General features: G+C 39.1%; 1 protein-coding gene across 6 annotated transcripts in view; it reads left to right on the top strand.

The window, feature by feature from the left end:
* PCDH15 (protocadherin related 15) overlaps nucleotides 1-16789 on the top strand; it is an 827643-nt gene that overhangs the window by 248975 nt on the left and 561879 nt on the right. For 2 of the 6 annotated variants that reach the window (XM_054204840.1, XM_054204837.1), the window contains exon 7: nucleotides 15670-15742. The exons of the other annotated variants lie outside the window; for them this stretch is intronic. The gene's annotated coding sequence lies outside the window, so the exon portion shown is untranslated. The remainder of the gene's footprint in view (nucleotides 1-15669; nucleotides 15743-16789) is intronic. 6 annotated transcript variants of the gene reach the window in all.

The following is a 16789-nucleotide window of genomic DNA, read 5'->3' as shown; positions in this document are numbered from 1 at the left end:
CTCAGTTATCGTGGAAGTTAAAGTTGATTTAATAAATGTACCCATTTTCCTTTATGAGGTCTGTGCCTATATTACTTGACTTGACAAGTTCTTCCTCATTTTTTTGTGATTTTACGTCCCCTTCAAGATGCAGTTCCCCAATTCCATGCGGAAATTGTCAGGTAGCATCTGGTTAAATGAAGCTGACAAGTGTGTTCTGTCAGTTTTCATTTTAGTAACTTAATATGTGAAGAAGTCAGGCTTTTGTACGGGTGACAGTATCTACAGGATTTTTTTCTGTCTTACACAGATTCATAGAAGAAGCCCAGCCCATCTCTGGCAAGGCTTCTGGCTTCAGGTGAGAGATTTTACTTTTTAATAGTTTTCATTTTGATTTGATGTGTTCAGAAATCGCTGAATGCAAAGGGAGTGTGTCTGGGCTGTACTAGCCATTCTAGAAAAACAATAGATTTTAGTGTCGTGCTACAAACCTACACATTGCTATATGAAAAATGAATAGTTTTGTGCTGAGTTACTGGGCATCACAGTGCATGATATTAAATGCTAAAGTATCTGGTATTCTGAGGAAGACTTTCAGCCAGAGTATCTTTTCTAGTCTTAACCCAACAAAAAGCTTAGCTGTGTTGAAATTTTAAGGATTTTAGTCATCCTCTCAGGACTATCTGCATGCTGAAACTAATGCAAACCGTTTTGGTGTTTGGTCTTGGCCTGCTTTTAGATCAGGGTACCTTGTGCAGTGTAACTTTAGGAAAAAATTGAATTGTTTGCACCCAAATAGTATTCTATCAAGCTTAGAAAGGATTTTATGTAAAGCAGAAACACAGTATTAAGTAACATTAAAAAACAGAGTGGCATGTAAATATTTATTTAATAAATAAGGTACGTGGCTCAAAATGCATCAAATATGGGAATACATTCTACAGTGGTTTTGAAGTAAAGCATGTCACTGAGACCAAGCGCAGTTGTGTCAGGTCAGAGTGGTGTTATGCAGGAGGCAGTGCTGCTCGTGGTTTGAAGTGGGATTCTGCATGCCTTGGGGAGCCTGTGCTTCTGGTCACACAGCTGTGCTCACTCATGCTGTGCTGACTGGGCACATGGTGATTCAGTTGCCCAGTTACTGCTGCTCCCAATAAAGGGGAGATTTCATATGAGAACGAAGAACTGCTCCGTGTTGTCCTTTGCCTCCTTATGATGGAGCATCATTGTGTATAATCGCGACATTTAACTAGAACTCTCCATTGTCTGTGGGGTTTTTGGGTACTTCATCAAACAAATGTTTGAGACAATAGATTTACTTACGGAACCACAGAATCGCTGAGGTTGGCAGGCACCTCTGGAGACGTCCAGTGCAACCGCCCTGCTCAAGGAGGGTCACCTAGAGCAGGTTGCTCAGGGTCATGTCCAGTTGGGTTTAAGCATCTTCAAGGATGGGACTCAACGATCAGTCTGGGCAACCCATTCCAGTGTTCAGTTGTCTTTCCAGCAAAAATGATTATTCTTCTGTTTAATTGTACTTGTATTATAATTTGTGCCCGCTGCCTATTGTCCTTACATGATAGGCATTTTAAAAAAGCTATGTAAGAACATCCACGTAATGTGTGTTTAGAGGTACGGGAATTTGAAGTGCTTTCAACTCTGAAATTCATAGTAATGATACTGTAGAAAAGTTTTGATTTTACTGAGATTTACTTGAGTTTGGGATTTTGGGTTTTTTGCTACGAAACACTGTAATCCAAACTATTTCAAATTGTAGGGAGAGCAACTTGGATGTAAGATTGTGCTGCTTATAATCAAAGGGCTCTGTTAGCTTGTTTAATGCATTAAGTCCATTAGTGGCTTCAGATGGCAGGTTCTGAGAGTACAGTCTTTGTTCTTTCTCTGGTATTCTCTATGCCACCCTGCTATTAAATGTGTTCAGTGCTATACGCGGTGTTCTAAGCATGTGTCAAAGGCATTAATTCCTTAAATCACAAGGGAAATAAAAATACAAGGACAATTTCTGCTGTTCAACCATTTGCTCACTTTGTGCATGTCTGCTTGAGGTGAGTGCTGTAACCTGTTGGTGTTTGGGCACAGCTGATGGACTGTAGAAGCAAGGAGCATGTTTTCTCCTCTGAGAATGTGTTTTGCAATCACATGCATCCGTTATGGATTGTTTTTCCCCTACTTTTCATTGCCGGCATTAAGCAGTCTCAGTTGAGGCTGATGCCATTAGCTAGTTCTGCATCAGTCTTTATAATCCTGGCCTACATCCACATCACAGATATGAGTAATAACATCACGACTGAATGTACCTGTGGTATGAGCATTTAAGGAATAGCTCTGAGCAGACTGAAGGATATTGGGCACTGGTCCACCTCAGTAAGATAGGTTAAGTCATTAAGCAATACATTTTTGATGTTAGCCTGAATTTTAGCTTCTGTTCCTCATGGTTTAAGAAAATTGTTAATTTCAATGATTTTTCAAATAATTTTTTGTGCAATATTTTCAGCTTTACAAATATTGTGTAGCTCTGAGATTAGCCTGAGATACAGTCAGATCTTGTCAAGTGCAATCCTTCATAATTGCAAAACAGGCTAATCATTCTTTAACACTTAATCAACCCCTTTCAGTGAAATGCATAGTAAAGAGGTGCTGGGAAAAGGCGCTTTTGCTGATTTATACGAAAGACATTTGGAATGGTTCAATGTCATCTCACTGAGACAGAAGCTTGCGTGGGTATCTGATATGTTGAATAAGGCCCACTGACAGTTGCATAAAGTGTCACAGAAATGTCAGAACTGAAAGTGTTTGTTAGCATCAGGGCTGCACAGCAGGAGATCCAATTTTTAGTACTTATTGCCTGCAGAAAGAAAAGGCGTGGATCAGAAATCATCAAAAACCATCAACATTTTTTCTTCTCTAGCCTTAAAAATCTAAAAATATTAAATAGGCTTGTCCTGTCTGATCTCTGCTTCCTCTTCCAGAGAAGGCAATAACCCAGTAATACCGAAACACCAGTAAAGCAAAATTCCTTGAGGAATGATTTTCCTGTTTTCTAGTTCTTATAACTAAGAATATATTCTTACCAAAGTTAGCATCACCACCTATTAACAGTATAGATTATTAATGGTATAGCTGCAATGTAAATAACATTATTTACCTGAACGTTCAGAGTTCCCCAAACATGAGACATCTGTGATACCAGTGTTTTTCTCTTCTGTTTAGGTAATGTCTTAATCAGTGTATATTAATTTTTGTCTCCATGTTCACATTAAGTGTAGAGTTTTAGTTGAAAGTGTGCTGTAAATTGTATGATCACATTATAGAAATGCTTTATAGATGGGATTGTCAATACATGGGAAAACAGTAGCCAAGGCTGTGCACAGGCTTTCTCTTTTCCAGCTGTTACGCCAGTTATACACTGGTGTGTGTGTGTCTCCTGGGGGATACCATCTTTGTAAACACACACTCTGATTTCTTTTAGTCTCTTGGGTTGGTTTAAACAATGAAAGGTCACAGAATTGTAGAACAGCTTAGTTTGGAAGGGACTCTGGAGGAGACTGAGTCCAGTCCCTGCCTGAAGCAGATCCAGTTACATCAGCTTGCTGGGGACTTCTCCAGAGGAGTCTGGAACAGCTCTGTAAAGGCCTGAGTTAACCTGGTTGGCCTTGAAGCAAATTCAGGAGGGCTCATTCTTCATATCGCAGAACTGTGGAGTCTTGGCTCACAGATGACAAGTGCTGAGAAGTGTCAGGGGACGGTGATACGTAGCCCCAGTGCAGCTGCTCCCTGAGAGGACGTGCTTAATTACCTTTGGAACCTCTTCAGAGCCTGTGCCCCTGCCTTTGGAACCTCTTCAGAGCCTGTGCCCCTGCTGCTTTGGCTCAGGCCAGGCAGATGCAGTATAAGCCAGGCAGTTTCTGTGGCCCAAACTCAAATGCCACAGAAAATTCAGTGTAAACTCTGTTAACTTACTAGTGAACGTACATTCTCAGCTTTTCTGGAACCACTGGCAACCTCTTCTTAGTGTCGTTCATGGTTTTGAATGATAACTGTTGACTGCCTATCTATAAGACTTTTGATCTCATGGCAGTTTTGTGTAGAAATCTCAGCTTTCCAGTGTTTCCAAAGTCTTCACTCTCTATATATATTTTTGAATGAATATACTTCACTTTTGCTTTTGGTTGATAAATGCCCAGGGAGGCTGAAGTGAAACAGTAGTTGGGGAAAAAAATAGCAGTAAAGGAAAACATGACTGATCCCTTCTTCTGGTGAGACTGAGAACTGAAATAGGCACAGTATGGGTCATGGGTGCTGGTGCGGTTAAGGACTGTTGATGCTGTCGTCTGACAGGGCTGTAAGAGAAGCCAAGGAGAGTGGTTTTAACTTCCGAGAGGTGATGTGATCTTTATAGCTAGCTCAGATGTTTAAGTTGTACAGAATACATAGAACTAGTGCTTATTTCTTACTCAATTACTCTAATATCTACATTAGACATGCTGAGCTCTAGACAGCAATATCCTGGGTTTGTAGTTGACCTAAGTACAATTTCCTATGTACTTAGCAATTCAAGTGCACTCTTAAGCTTAACAATTGAAATTTTGAATCTTGAGCCACCCAAGATGATGAGTAAAATATTGCTTAGAATGTTCACTTAATGATTTTGTATAACCTGAATCATTTAATGTATGAACCCAGTTTATTGAAGTAAGTACTGCATACCAGAGTTGCAAAAGAAGAACAAACCCTATGCCTTCAAAAAATGACTGCGTTAAACTAAATCACTGATTGAAAAAGTAAGTCTACACCTGTCAAAGGGACTTCTGTCTCACTGTAACATAGATGCTAACCTTTTTCAGCATAGTACTAATGTATAGCCTTCAAGACACAATTGAAGTGTCGAGACATCTGTTTACCTATTTTAGCCCATACAGAAACAGCACAAAGTATTAATTCATGAAGCAAAACTATATGGTTGAAACAGAAAAACTCATAAATCCATCTGCCTGTTTTCTATGTTCGTTTTCATCCTTTTATTTTGTGTTTTTTTCGTTCCACATTGTTAATATTGGAGAACATACTTCCTGCTTTACACAATGTGCTGTCATGTTATAGCAGTTGTGGATATGCGATTCTTGTTTTTTGGTAATCATAGATGATGTATAAATTAATTTAAACGGAAACGTATATCAAATAAGGACTTAGTAAATATCACCTGGCACATTTTAAAGAAGTACCAGCATCAGTAGATAAAACCAGTGTAAACAGTTTTCTTTCTTTGGCTATCTTTGACTATAAGATGTTTAAATACATCTTCATCTTCTAGTGCCAGGTGACAGCTCTCTCTGGTTATGTGATAACTACTTTTGCATTCATTTTCCAGTGATCTGTTAAAGGCGTGCTCGTTGTCTTGTCACATTCAGTAATGGATAAAATGTGGACAGAGTCTTGAGCATACCCATTGTCCAGAATCAGTTAGATTTTGCTACCTGTGCTGGAGTTCTCTGCTGTCGTCGTCTTAATTAGTGCCACTGAATTTAGAGAGATGACTGGAGATGTGAAGTGCTGCTCAGTTTGAGAAGAGCTTTGGCAGAACTTGTTCTCCTGTAAATGCTGCGGTTGAGATTTTAAGACAGTTCGGTACTTTGTCAGCAGCAGCACTGGAGCAGCACTAGCTTATGTAGGCAGAACTGAGCTTGCTATGGTAATGTTACACTGAGGATGACAGAGATTTTATGTTTTTTATGTTGTTATTTTGATTGTTGGAAGATGCATGTGTGTGTGATGTAAAGGCTCAAAGACAGTTCTCAGATACTATGTTATTTTGGGCGCGTGTTTATCATATTTACTGCTCTGCTGTAAGGAAGCATGCAAGTAACACATTAAGAGTTCATCTATCCATCTAAATTTGACTTAGTGGTGTTAAAGCAAAAATTTGTTTCCTCATACTTTTGAAATGACATGACAGTGTCCCCTGGTGGTGAGACGGATGGAGTTCTGCTAGATTTGCAGCTTTCCTCGCGTTTTTTTTTTTCATTTTTAATTGGAAGGAATTGTGGCATACCTGCAAAGGAAAAGGCTGTACTTCAATCACTAGTAATGATTTACAGAATAATGTCATAGTATGGATATCGTGAAGATTTGCATGGATGGTATTATCCAGGACTCCTGTAATTATCAGACATAGAGCTGTTCTACCTAAAAACACGTAGCACTTCACATGCAGAGATGGGAAGAAGAATGTTTCCCTTCTTAAATAAACAATGTGTTCTTTTACTCTGCAGGAGGTGCAGAATAATAAATAATTTCACAGCACATTCCTAATTAGCTTGCAATGACAGTACGGCATGGAAATTCACAAAGTCACTCAGTTATTAGATGAAACTGAAACAACCCCAGCAGCAGGTCTTCCAGGTGCCCGCATTGTATGATTCCCGATACATGCTGCAACCGCTGGGCCAGCTATTCTCTCACACGTTTCCTTTCTCTCTGCAGTCTTACAAATCATATTTTTTGTGTTGCACACTGGAATATCTTCGGTGGAATTAGTAGAAAGTGCCCTTCTCTACAGTAGCCTAATTACTGATATGTAGGGCAGGGACAAGTTTCTTCAAGACATTTCAAGTAACATTCTGCTGTATATATATTATACACCTGTGGCACATCTGGACAGATGAAGTTTCAGAAGAATGAATGCTGGAACTTGCTGTAGGACACTGTATGTCCCTACAAAACAAAAAAAGCTTTAAACTTGGCTAGACTGAATTTTTAATTAACTAAGGGCTAGATCCTGTGAAGAAGCATTTCAGACACGTGTTACAGTAGATGACCACATCAAAGGTGGATATGCAACAGAAGCTGGCAATTTTATTTAGTAAGGTGCATGCATCCCACTAAACAGAAGTGTAATTTCTGTCCTACCAACAGGTGACTGTATTTACATTTATATTTGTTTATGAACTACTGAGATTGAAGCCAGAAAATGTTGGCAAAATTATTACATAATAGAGCATTAAAGGATCAAGGTATAAACTTCTGGCACTGAAAGCTATTCTATTAAATGGGAGTGAAGACTCATTATTTTTTTTCCCCATATGTGTGTGTGGTAGAGAGAGCTGCAAGCTATAGTCTTATCTCCAAGTGCCCTTGACCTGGAGGGCTCGGCATGAGGTCTCAACGTCTAATGCACTCTCCGTTTTAATGTAAGTATGGCTTCATCTCTCAGGATTAAGGAATATAAACTGATTCATTGCATCAGTGTATAAATGACTGCTTCAAGAAAGGAGTGCTATTTCGAATATTAATAGCAGAATTCAGTTAATCCAGATACCAAGGAAGACAGAAAGTAGGTTTTAAAGCACATAATGAAAGTAATGCACAGATTTTCAATGGAACAATGGTCCTTTTCCTTTGGCAAGTGTTTTTCATTGAAACTCTTAGGGAGAAGTTTTGGGTTTTTAATGTTTTCAATGACTTTGCGTTTTTGTAGGGTAATACTATGAGGGAAAGGTTCATCAAGCACTCCAGATATTATCATTTTCTGCAAATAAAACCAGTTCCAGATTAAATGCATACCTGGTATTGAAGTCTAACCCCACCTAAATGAATGTAAAGCCAGTAAATCAGAACTGACTTTATCTTAATTTTCGCTGTTGTGTTTAGCCCTGTTCTTCACTTACTGTAGCATTGGGCTTCAATACTATTTTTTTCTTATATATATAAATTACGTGATAAATGCAGTGTGTTGAGGCTGCACTATCTAGGCATGACGTTGGGAAGGCCGGATTTTCAGGCTTGGCTGGCTCTGTGTGGGCAGACTCTTGGAGGTACAGAAATCAGCTGCCATTCTGTGTGCATATAGGAATTGTTTTTCTCTGTGGAGTGTGGGCGTAACCTGTCATTTCCAGATGTGAGCATTTGCCTAGATAGTAGCCATTGCATGCACGGATAAGGAATTACTGAAACTAAAGAATAGTAAGTCTTCATGAAAATTCTACTGAAAAATCTCCTTTCTGTAATTACATTGTGGGTAAAATCCCAAATGGGACAGTAGTTGTTGCTGGATAACTATGTATTTGTGGTAAAACACCAAAAAAAGGAATATAGTTCACTAGCAGTGAAATTCACTGAAATTTACTGAAATGCAAAATGAACTGCAGTTAAAAAACCAAACAGGGGCAGGCGACTTTAGAGGAAAGATGTGTGCTGATGCTCTGTTTGGAACACCTTCTCCATTAGGTTGGATTTGATATTTCAAATGGGGGAAAAAAACCAAACCTCTTGGGGGCTGGAAATCATTTAGGTCAAGATACACTAGATTTCACTATAAAATCAAGATGTTTTATAGTGAGAATTAAATCTCAGGATGAGTGTTATAACAGGTTGAAGATGGCTGGTCCTCTGACATGAGTTACTCATTAGCAACATCTGGGCCCTACCAAGTCCCAGCTGTTGGTTGAGGGGTAGGGCATGTTTTATTTCGTTTGCGTCTTATACTTATCTCTGACATACCTGTACCTGCTGAGAAATTCAAAGTAAAAGATGTTCTTCTCTGCTTTCATCTTTACTTCTTTTGCGCTTTCTGCAGTCCAGTCTTGGAGAAAATTAGCCTGTTCTGTTATGATCTTCTGCTCTCTCTATGGGAGCTCGTCATTTCTGGCAGTGCCCTGTTCTTCCCTATCTAAGCGCAGTGGTTAACTTTGATGGTAAATCCTCGTAGTGAACATATATTTGGACTTTTCACCCACCGAATGCTGGCTTCTTTTTCAACTCCATGGGAAAACCTCAAAGTTGAAGTGATATTTGTTGGAATTAAGAAAACTGCTGTAGTTATTGTCTGGGAAATTTCAGACTGTGGCTGTTTTAAATGACTGCGTAAATCCTGTAAGGAAATTTTAAAAAAATGGATAGAGAAATGGACTTCTCACAGAGAAATTATTTGGGGGCCTAACTACCTGTTTCTACCTTAGAAAATATTTCCCTTGCTTTTTAGCTAGACAGCTGAATTGTTGAGAAATGTGTTTAGCTATTACACAGCTTCTGTCTTGGAAGAAGCAATAATGTTTTTTTATCTGAACATTGTCTCACCCAACCACGGGTGAGTGCAGTTGTGGTTTGGATATTTCAACAGCTTGATTTTTCTGTACCAAAACAGAAAATGTCTGATCTGGAAATGTTGCTTAAAAACACAGCTAGTCTGATTTATGAGTTTTCTGAACGTCTATTTACTCTGCTAAGAAAACATGCCAATTAGCTGTAGTGACACAAAATATTTTAAGCCATAATAAACAAACCAAACTATGCACACTCTGGTGGTTTGTTGTATGTGTTTCTAATATTTTATAAATAACATACACACTTGCCCTGTGCTTAGAGAACTGACAGAGGTCAGATCTGGATTCAGGTTCTACGTTTGGCCATTTAAAGTACGGTGAGACAAATGAAAATGGTGGAATGGGATCCTAGATATTGGGGAACTGAGAATCTACATGAGATGTATTTATTTTTATTTTTTTTTGCCTTTCAGTCTTACCCCTAAGAGTTCACGTTCAGGTAGTGAATCTTCCTCCATTCCCTCCTGGATATCTGTTGTTAGCACAGCCTTTCATTTTGGAAGAAAAACAAAGTGAACATTTTGCAAAAACACTTTTTCTCATCACTGATTCACCACTTTTCTCCTCTTGCATCACATCATTTGGTTCTCGCAAATTCCATGATCCTATGTAATTTCTATTGAATTTCTAATAATATCTTGTTTATGAGTATGCGAAAGTAATACAACTTGGAGAAAAGACTGCAGGTTGTGATCTGCAGTGCGTAAGGCGTTGGTTGTGTGTAAGCGTGGGTGTTGCAGCTTGAACACAAAGAGCCTTATGGTCTCACTAGCCAACTGTCAGGATTAGAGCTTGAGGAGGGACTCAGCAGAGATGCCAGTATGAAATTCTAGTGGCCTGCTTTACCTGAGGCTTGTCAGGAGTCCATGTGTCTCAGAAGACCTCTTCAAGTCTTATCTAGGTGCAGTACTGCCTGCCAGCTGTTAGAGACCTGGCAGCTGTTAGAGTTGGGTACCGCCGTAGCAGGATCCTTTTGCTCTGGTTGTTCCTTGCATGCCATCTGCTCCTACCCTTGCCAGCCGAACAAACTGACTTTCCACTTGCTTTGTGCTATCAGTGTCATGCAAAACAAGCGGATTGGATATAGAGGCTTGCTCTGTCTGTGGTAGTAATTATAATTTATTTCAGTTCACTCACACAGTGTATGAAGACATTCTAATACCATAATTGTAGGGAAAACAAAGCAGCATGGATTGACCGAAATTAAAGGAATTGTTAATCAGAGTAATAAACTTTCTAAATTTCATCCAAAGGTAACATAGTTTAGATAACAGATTATGGATACATAATAATCAGGTAATTCCCTCCCCATCATGTATTGCTGATTTATGGGGAATTGGTCTGAGAAAATAAGTTCTAAATAGATAATTTGTCTCAGGTTTAATTGCAAAGCTGTAAATCCTGGTGAAACAAGCAGAATAACCCAGAGTGATGTCTTAACTGCCTGCCTGACACCCTCACCTATACAGAAAGGTTGTGAGGAAGAAACATAGAGAGTAATATTAATAATGGGAGGGGGAGAAAGCTTTTAAAGTACACTGGGTTTCAGAACTAGTACTGTGAGAATTTCTGTATTTTATGTGTATAACTTGATAAACAGCACAGTAATGTTCGTTTATTACTGTGAAGTGGATCAAAACACAACCTACAGATACTAAGATGAAAATTGCTTTGGTGAATAAGACTATATTACTGCTTTCAGATATCTTTTTTGAAATCAGAACCTCAGAGTTAATAATGATTAAAAAAGAAAGTAAACATTAATGCTGTCACTTGAATAATTGACTTTTGACATATAGATATTTTAGAAGATTGTGATGTTCAGCCAACATAAATATTCTGTGCCAAAAATAGCATGCAGTTAAAATGGAAAATAATTAAATGATCAATATGTGATCCAGAAATATCTCATGTTTTATTTTTAATCTTGCAAATGGTTCATGTGAATTCAGATGAACAGCAGAATTGCTTTAAGAGGTGTTCTGTGGCGTGCCTCTACAATTCAAGGCAATGACTGGGGTTAGTTGGAAAGGTAGAAGGAGGAAACCACTGACAAATCAGATGCACTTTTTCAGTGATTGAGGAAAGTAAATCTACAAAATAAGCTAATGTATAAAAAAATAATCAATAGTTTTGAGGTAACCCTATGTCAAACTGATTTAAATTCATTCCTAAATTCTGGAACTTGGAGAGATAGATTAAACATACATGCACAGGCCTCTTAAAGTTTTGACTTCTAGCCATGAAAGCATGGGTAGTTAATGAATTAGCACAGCTTTTTAAATGACTGTTTTTTCTTAAAGATATAGTACGTAAGCAACAGAAGCATTTTTTTCATACTAATTTAAAATAAACTATGTCTTCAAATGAATGGATTACATGTATGACTTTGCACATTGTCAATGATGGTGACTTGTTGCTCTCGTTTAATCTGGTGTGTTGATTCCCCTTCAGGCATACTTCAAGGGCTGCTTCTACAATATTTATGAATTAAACTGATCAGACCAAGTTTCTGATGAAGAAACTGGTACACTGGAAATGGTGTTGAATCCTGTTCAGTACCAAGTGATCTAATTTCTTTGTGAACAAGGAAGACTCCTTCTGTTTTGTTTTAGGTTGTGTGTGTATTTCAAAAGTATTGTGTGTTTTGTCCAAACCAGGGGATGAAGTAACCCGATTAACTTCACTTACCTACAGCATCATAATAGTTTCCATTATGGTAGTACCACCAAGCTAGGTGCCCTCTCCCAGCTTGCTTTCTGCAGCGGCAGTAACTCGGGTTAGATATCCTTGGTATTTGGTAGCATGTTGAGCCACAGTAATATTCTGTCTCTGGTTGACTTGCTCTGGGATTACAACAGGTTCAAAGCTGGAAGCATGCCTAAAGTTTCCTCTGTGCATGAGTCTGTACTACTTTTGGCCTGTATCCTGTTCCCAGTGTTCTTCTAGTAGGCTTCAGAGTATTTTATTTATTTGAAATTTGTGAAAGAAAACCCTGTGTGGACTATTTTCTCATTATCAGTGAAAGCCTTGTAGAGTTGCATTACTGCAAGCGTAGGGTTTTTTTTTTTGGTATTAATCTCCCTTATTTTGGCCAATGTTATTATATTGATGCTGCCTTTCAAAGAAATGTGGCATTGCTTTTTCATAGAAAATGCACCATTAAATTGCAGATGTCATGGATGAAAACACTGTAACTGCAAGAAAAGAGATTTGACATGCAAATATGTTAGGATCTAATTCTATTCTTGCTGAAGTCAATGGCAGTTGTGAAATTGACTTCAAATGGGAACGGGAGCAAACTGATGATGCTGAAGTTAAAAATGCAAAGACCTTGCCATTTACTGAGAAATGCAGACTATTCATCTGAAGCCAGTTAGATTTACAAAGTAGCATTGCTTAAAAGTTACTAGTCACAATTATTCTTTGAATGAAGTTCAATAAAGTATTGCAGAGGAGTCACCTTCTACAGGTTTGCAGGCAGCAGAGCTGTGGTCCTGGCAAGCAGTGAGTGCTCTCCACTTCCCTGCTGTTCGAGGGACCCCATGTGGTTCCCATTAGGGGTGGCAGTGGGGTTCCAGGCCTGCATTTGTCCCCTTGGGACCTTTCATCATTTTCTGAGGAACAAAATGTAAAGATGGTCCACTGCTTTACATAAAAACTTCCAGCTGTGTTTCACAGCTCCTTCCTGATGCTTTCGGCCTATGGCCGCGTAAAGCGAAGTTGTAACATCTTTTTTTTGCAGTTGACGTTTTTCCTTAATGGATTATTTTGAAGCAGGTGCTTTGATCACTACACAGTGTGTGTTCCTTATGCAGGTGTGCATAAATCATCTTTATGTGTAAATACAGAGGGATTTCTTTTGTGTATTGTAGCTTGCTCAGTTCTTAATTTTTAAATGTCTTAGTTTTACTTAAATATGTGAAAGTACGAAGCTGTGCTGTTGCATTCTGGTGCATGTCCATAGAGCTATGGTTTGGAAAAATTATGTTATCAAAGCTTTCAGAAACAGCAGTAATAAAAAAAAGTTGGGCATCTAATTGGAAGGTGTTGGGTTTTTTCTAGGAAAGCTCTGTGTGAGTTTAGCACAGTGTATCGTAGATACTACTTTGTGAGGGTGCAAAATACCCACCCTTACAGAGAGTATACGAATCGAATGAGGTCAGTAGGATTTGGGGGTAAATCCTCATACATCGCACAAGGCCTTGCACGTGCAAAGTAATGACATTGCTCTTTTAAAGCTGCTGAGCTTTTACTGATGCCTTTTATTCCGGAAAACTTCACTTGGACAAACTTCCAAAACCAGTTTTGAACCTGCAGTGTATTTACTACCGGAGACAAATAGGGTTTTCTTTGCCAAGAAAGTTAAGCGCTGCTTCTGAAAGCACTGATAAAATGTACAGACCTCCTTTGAAAGAGCCGAGATATACACTCTGATACCTAAGATACACACTCTTCCTCTGCTTTCAACCTCCTTTTCTCCTTAACAGTCCTTTTATTAAATGCTCTCCCAATATATCCTCTGCATTCATGGCAAGATACAGCAGTCTTATAGGAGACACGGTTTGATTTGTCTCACTTGTGTACACCGTATTAAAGCTGGGGCTGCTACTGCAACGTGCTGGGCACTTCTGAAACACAATACTTTTAAGGGTGTTTGCCACTGTTAGGTGATATATTTAATTTCAAATTACATAGGTAAGAACCTTTGTGCGTTTAAGTTTCTCAAAATTTTGGCTTAGGTCTTTTCCATTAAGTGAGTAGCATTTTTTTGTTTTAATAAATTATTTCTTTTAATGTATTTTTTGTTTTCGCTTCCTCAAAAAGTCAATATTTGAGGGGGAGGAGGAATCTTCCAAAAGTAATAAGGGTTTAGTTACAAGTTAAAAACTGAGGGTTTGGTGAATTACAGATACACATTTTGTGCCAGCATAACCAGACTGGTTGATTTGGAATGGACCTTTGTGGAGAGACGATCCAAACGCTGTCAAATGAGTAGGTGCTGTGAATTTTCACCTTCCACATTCAGGAGTGACTGTGAAATGTTTCTGTTTGCCTTTGCATGCCATGGCACTACCATGCTGATGAAAATACAAGCCTGTTCCAGTTCTTCCCAGAGGTGAATCATGGTCAGGTAGCAAAAGCCTTGCAGAAGAAACTCAATGAGTGTTGGTGCTGCGGGAAAGTGCCTGCCATGGCAGAGCTGGACAGGGGAGGAGGTGCTGAGTGATGATGTTTCCTTCTGCCGTTCGGAGCAACACATCCATTTTGAACTATAGTGAATAGGGACTGTAACTCTGGTAGTATTGAGTATTAATGAATAGTATCCTCTCTGCTCCAGCTGAAAGCCTGTTAAAATTCAGTCTCGCTTTGTCAGTGATGAGTGTGTGGTCTGTTGGCACACAGTATAGAAGATTAACGACTATCTCTGTACATAACTGACATGGAAGACTTTGGTTGAAGAAAGGTTTTGGTAAATTATAGGTTCCTGAGGGGGGAAATAAATAGGAATCACTTCATAAAATTAAACTCATTACGCACATTTGATATTATCCCAAAAGTGTGCTTGGAATTTCTGTTTCAAAATGGCTAGCTTGCGAAAACAGATAAAATTTTCAGATTCATAAAGCTGCCACTAAATGTTGAAGCGTACTTTTGAAAGAATATAGGCTAAAGAAACTTTTGATGGGATCTCAAACAGGCAGCATTTTTGAATGTCACGGGTGATCAAGAAACATGATAACACTGGGTTTTTCATTTTGAGATTATGAGAATTTCTCTATGGTTTTTTTATACCTAAGTGAAAAGAGATTTGACTGAGCCTTGAAATATGTCACATACAATTCAGCGATATTTTTATATTTGTCTCTTTGAATTGCTTCCCTCCTTTGTTCGTTGTATGAAAGAGGGACGCAGATCTGCAACAGGTTTTCCCCACTGCGAGTGAAGCAACCTGCATTTGCTCCCTCTAGCCCCATGAAGTGTCTGGGATTTCAGAGTTGTCTGTTTGGGTGCTCTTTTAAGTGAGTGTTTGCGATACAAATAATTAAATTCTTCCTAACAAGAGTCACTCATGAAAGCTAATTCTCATCTTCCAGCATTTGGCTGTTCCTGTCAGTAACAAATGCTTTTTAGGAGTATGAAGGAACTCATTGACAGCAAAACAACAGAAGGCATTTTTTTAATAATACGAGCAGGAGCTTGGTGTTGGTAGTTATCACCCTCTGTCACAAACAGGCCCTGCAGAGCCCCAGAGAAGGGCTGTGCCCCATGTGGAGGAAGATATGTGAGCTCCACCTCCCTTCATGAGCAGGCGGCATTGCACCTTCCATGCAGTACAGGAATACACTGAATCACCTGAGAGAAAACAGCTCCCAACATCTTTTCTCAGCATCAGCGTTTGGGCTTTTCTTCCTCCTCTGCAATGCATTGGGCAGAAGAGGGCCTACTGCTGCGGCTCAGGACATCTGTGGGCTTCAAGAAGCCGTTTTACCACATGTGGTCGACTCGAGACAAGATTTTTTTGTTTGTTTGTTTCTTTCACCCTCTTTTGCCGTGCTTTTTCTTTTTTTAGCAGGGAAGGTGATGGATCTGCTGTGAAGGCTTGCTGCTATCACAGAGCTGTAGAATCCCAAGGAATCTGTCTGGTAAGCTTTTGACTCGTTTGGTCCTCTGGGAAGAGGATGATGCAATATTTTTGTCTGAACCAAAAAGGAGCTTGTCCTAAGCAGGGTATTTTTTGCCTTGTATTTATCCAACTTGAAGTGACACTTTCAAATCTTTCTCTCTCTATGAAAAAAAAAAAGCGGTTGACTGGAGGATTTTGTGTTAAGCTGTCAGAGCGTACATGGCTTGAATTCTCACTCCCTACTTGTTCTCTGTGCAATCCTGCACAGTACTGTATTTTCTTCCAAACCGCCTCTGTTACAGAAGTAAACCATGCTTCTCTGATATCCCCATCAGGGTCATCACCTCTTAGTGTTTCTAGAAGAATGTTGGCTAAAATAAGCTGTGGCAAAACACCTGGCATGGATGTCGATTTGATCATCTTGATATTTAGAACATTTTGTGAAGCTCCAAGATCTCAAGTGCTCTCTTCCCTTTCCTGTAATTGAAGCCAATAGGCAGAAATAGCGGATTTTTTTTTTCTTTTTTTTCACTCGTTTTACTGTGGTAAACAACCTGTTATTCTCAGGATGGTTTTCCTTCTTCCCCCCCCCCCCCCCCCCCCCCTTTTTCTGCTTGTGTGTTTGTGGTTTTTGGTTTCTCTTTTTTATTATTCCTCCCTTTATTATTTATTATTTTGATGACTGTGGCTGCTGCATCAGAGTTGTGTGCCTTTAACAGATGATCATAGATGTTAACAGCGTACGTGTGTTCTCATTTGTGTGAACAAGGTTGACAAACAGGTGAATTGTGAGGGCATACTGAAATGCAAAGGGAATACAGAAATTCTTACAATTAAAGTTGTTCACAGAAATCCAATTTGCTAATGAGCTGGAAAGCCCACACCATTTTTTTCTTCACAGCACAGAAAATAATTCATACTAAACAGGGCAGGTCTGAAAGACATTGTAGACCGCACACCACTGTGGAGCTGTGCATTTAGCAATGTATCACAATATGTTACTCTCGTAAGACATCAGCCTAATTACCTTCCAAAAGGCAGTCAAGGATGTTTGAAGTATCTTCTG

The sequence above is a fragment of the Rissa tridactyla genome, chromosome 6, assembly GCF_028500815.1.
Source record: "Rissa tridactyla isolate bRisTri1 chromosome 6, bRisTri1.patW.cur.20221130, whole genome shotgun sequence".
In the NCBI taxonomy this organism is placed as follows: Eukaryota; Metazoa; Chordata; class Aves; order Charadriiformes; family Laridae; genus Rissa; species Rissa tridactyla.
Note: the sequence above shows the minus strand (reverse complement) of the source record. Positions and strands in the feature narration are given on the sequence as shown.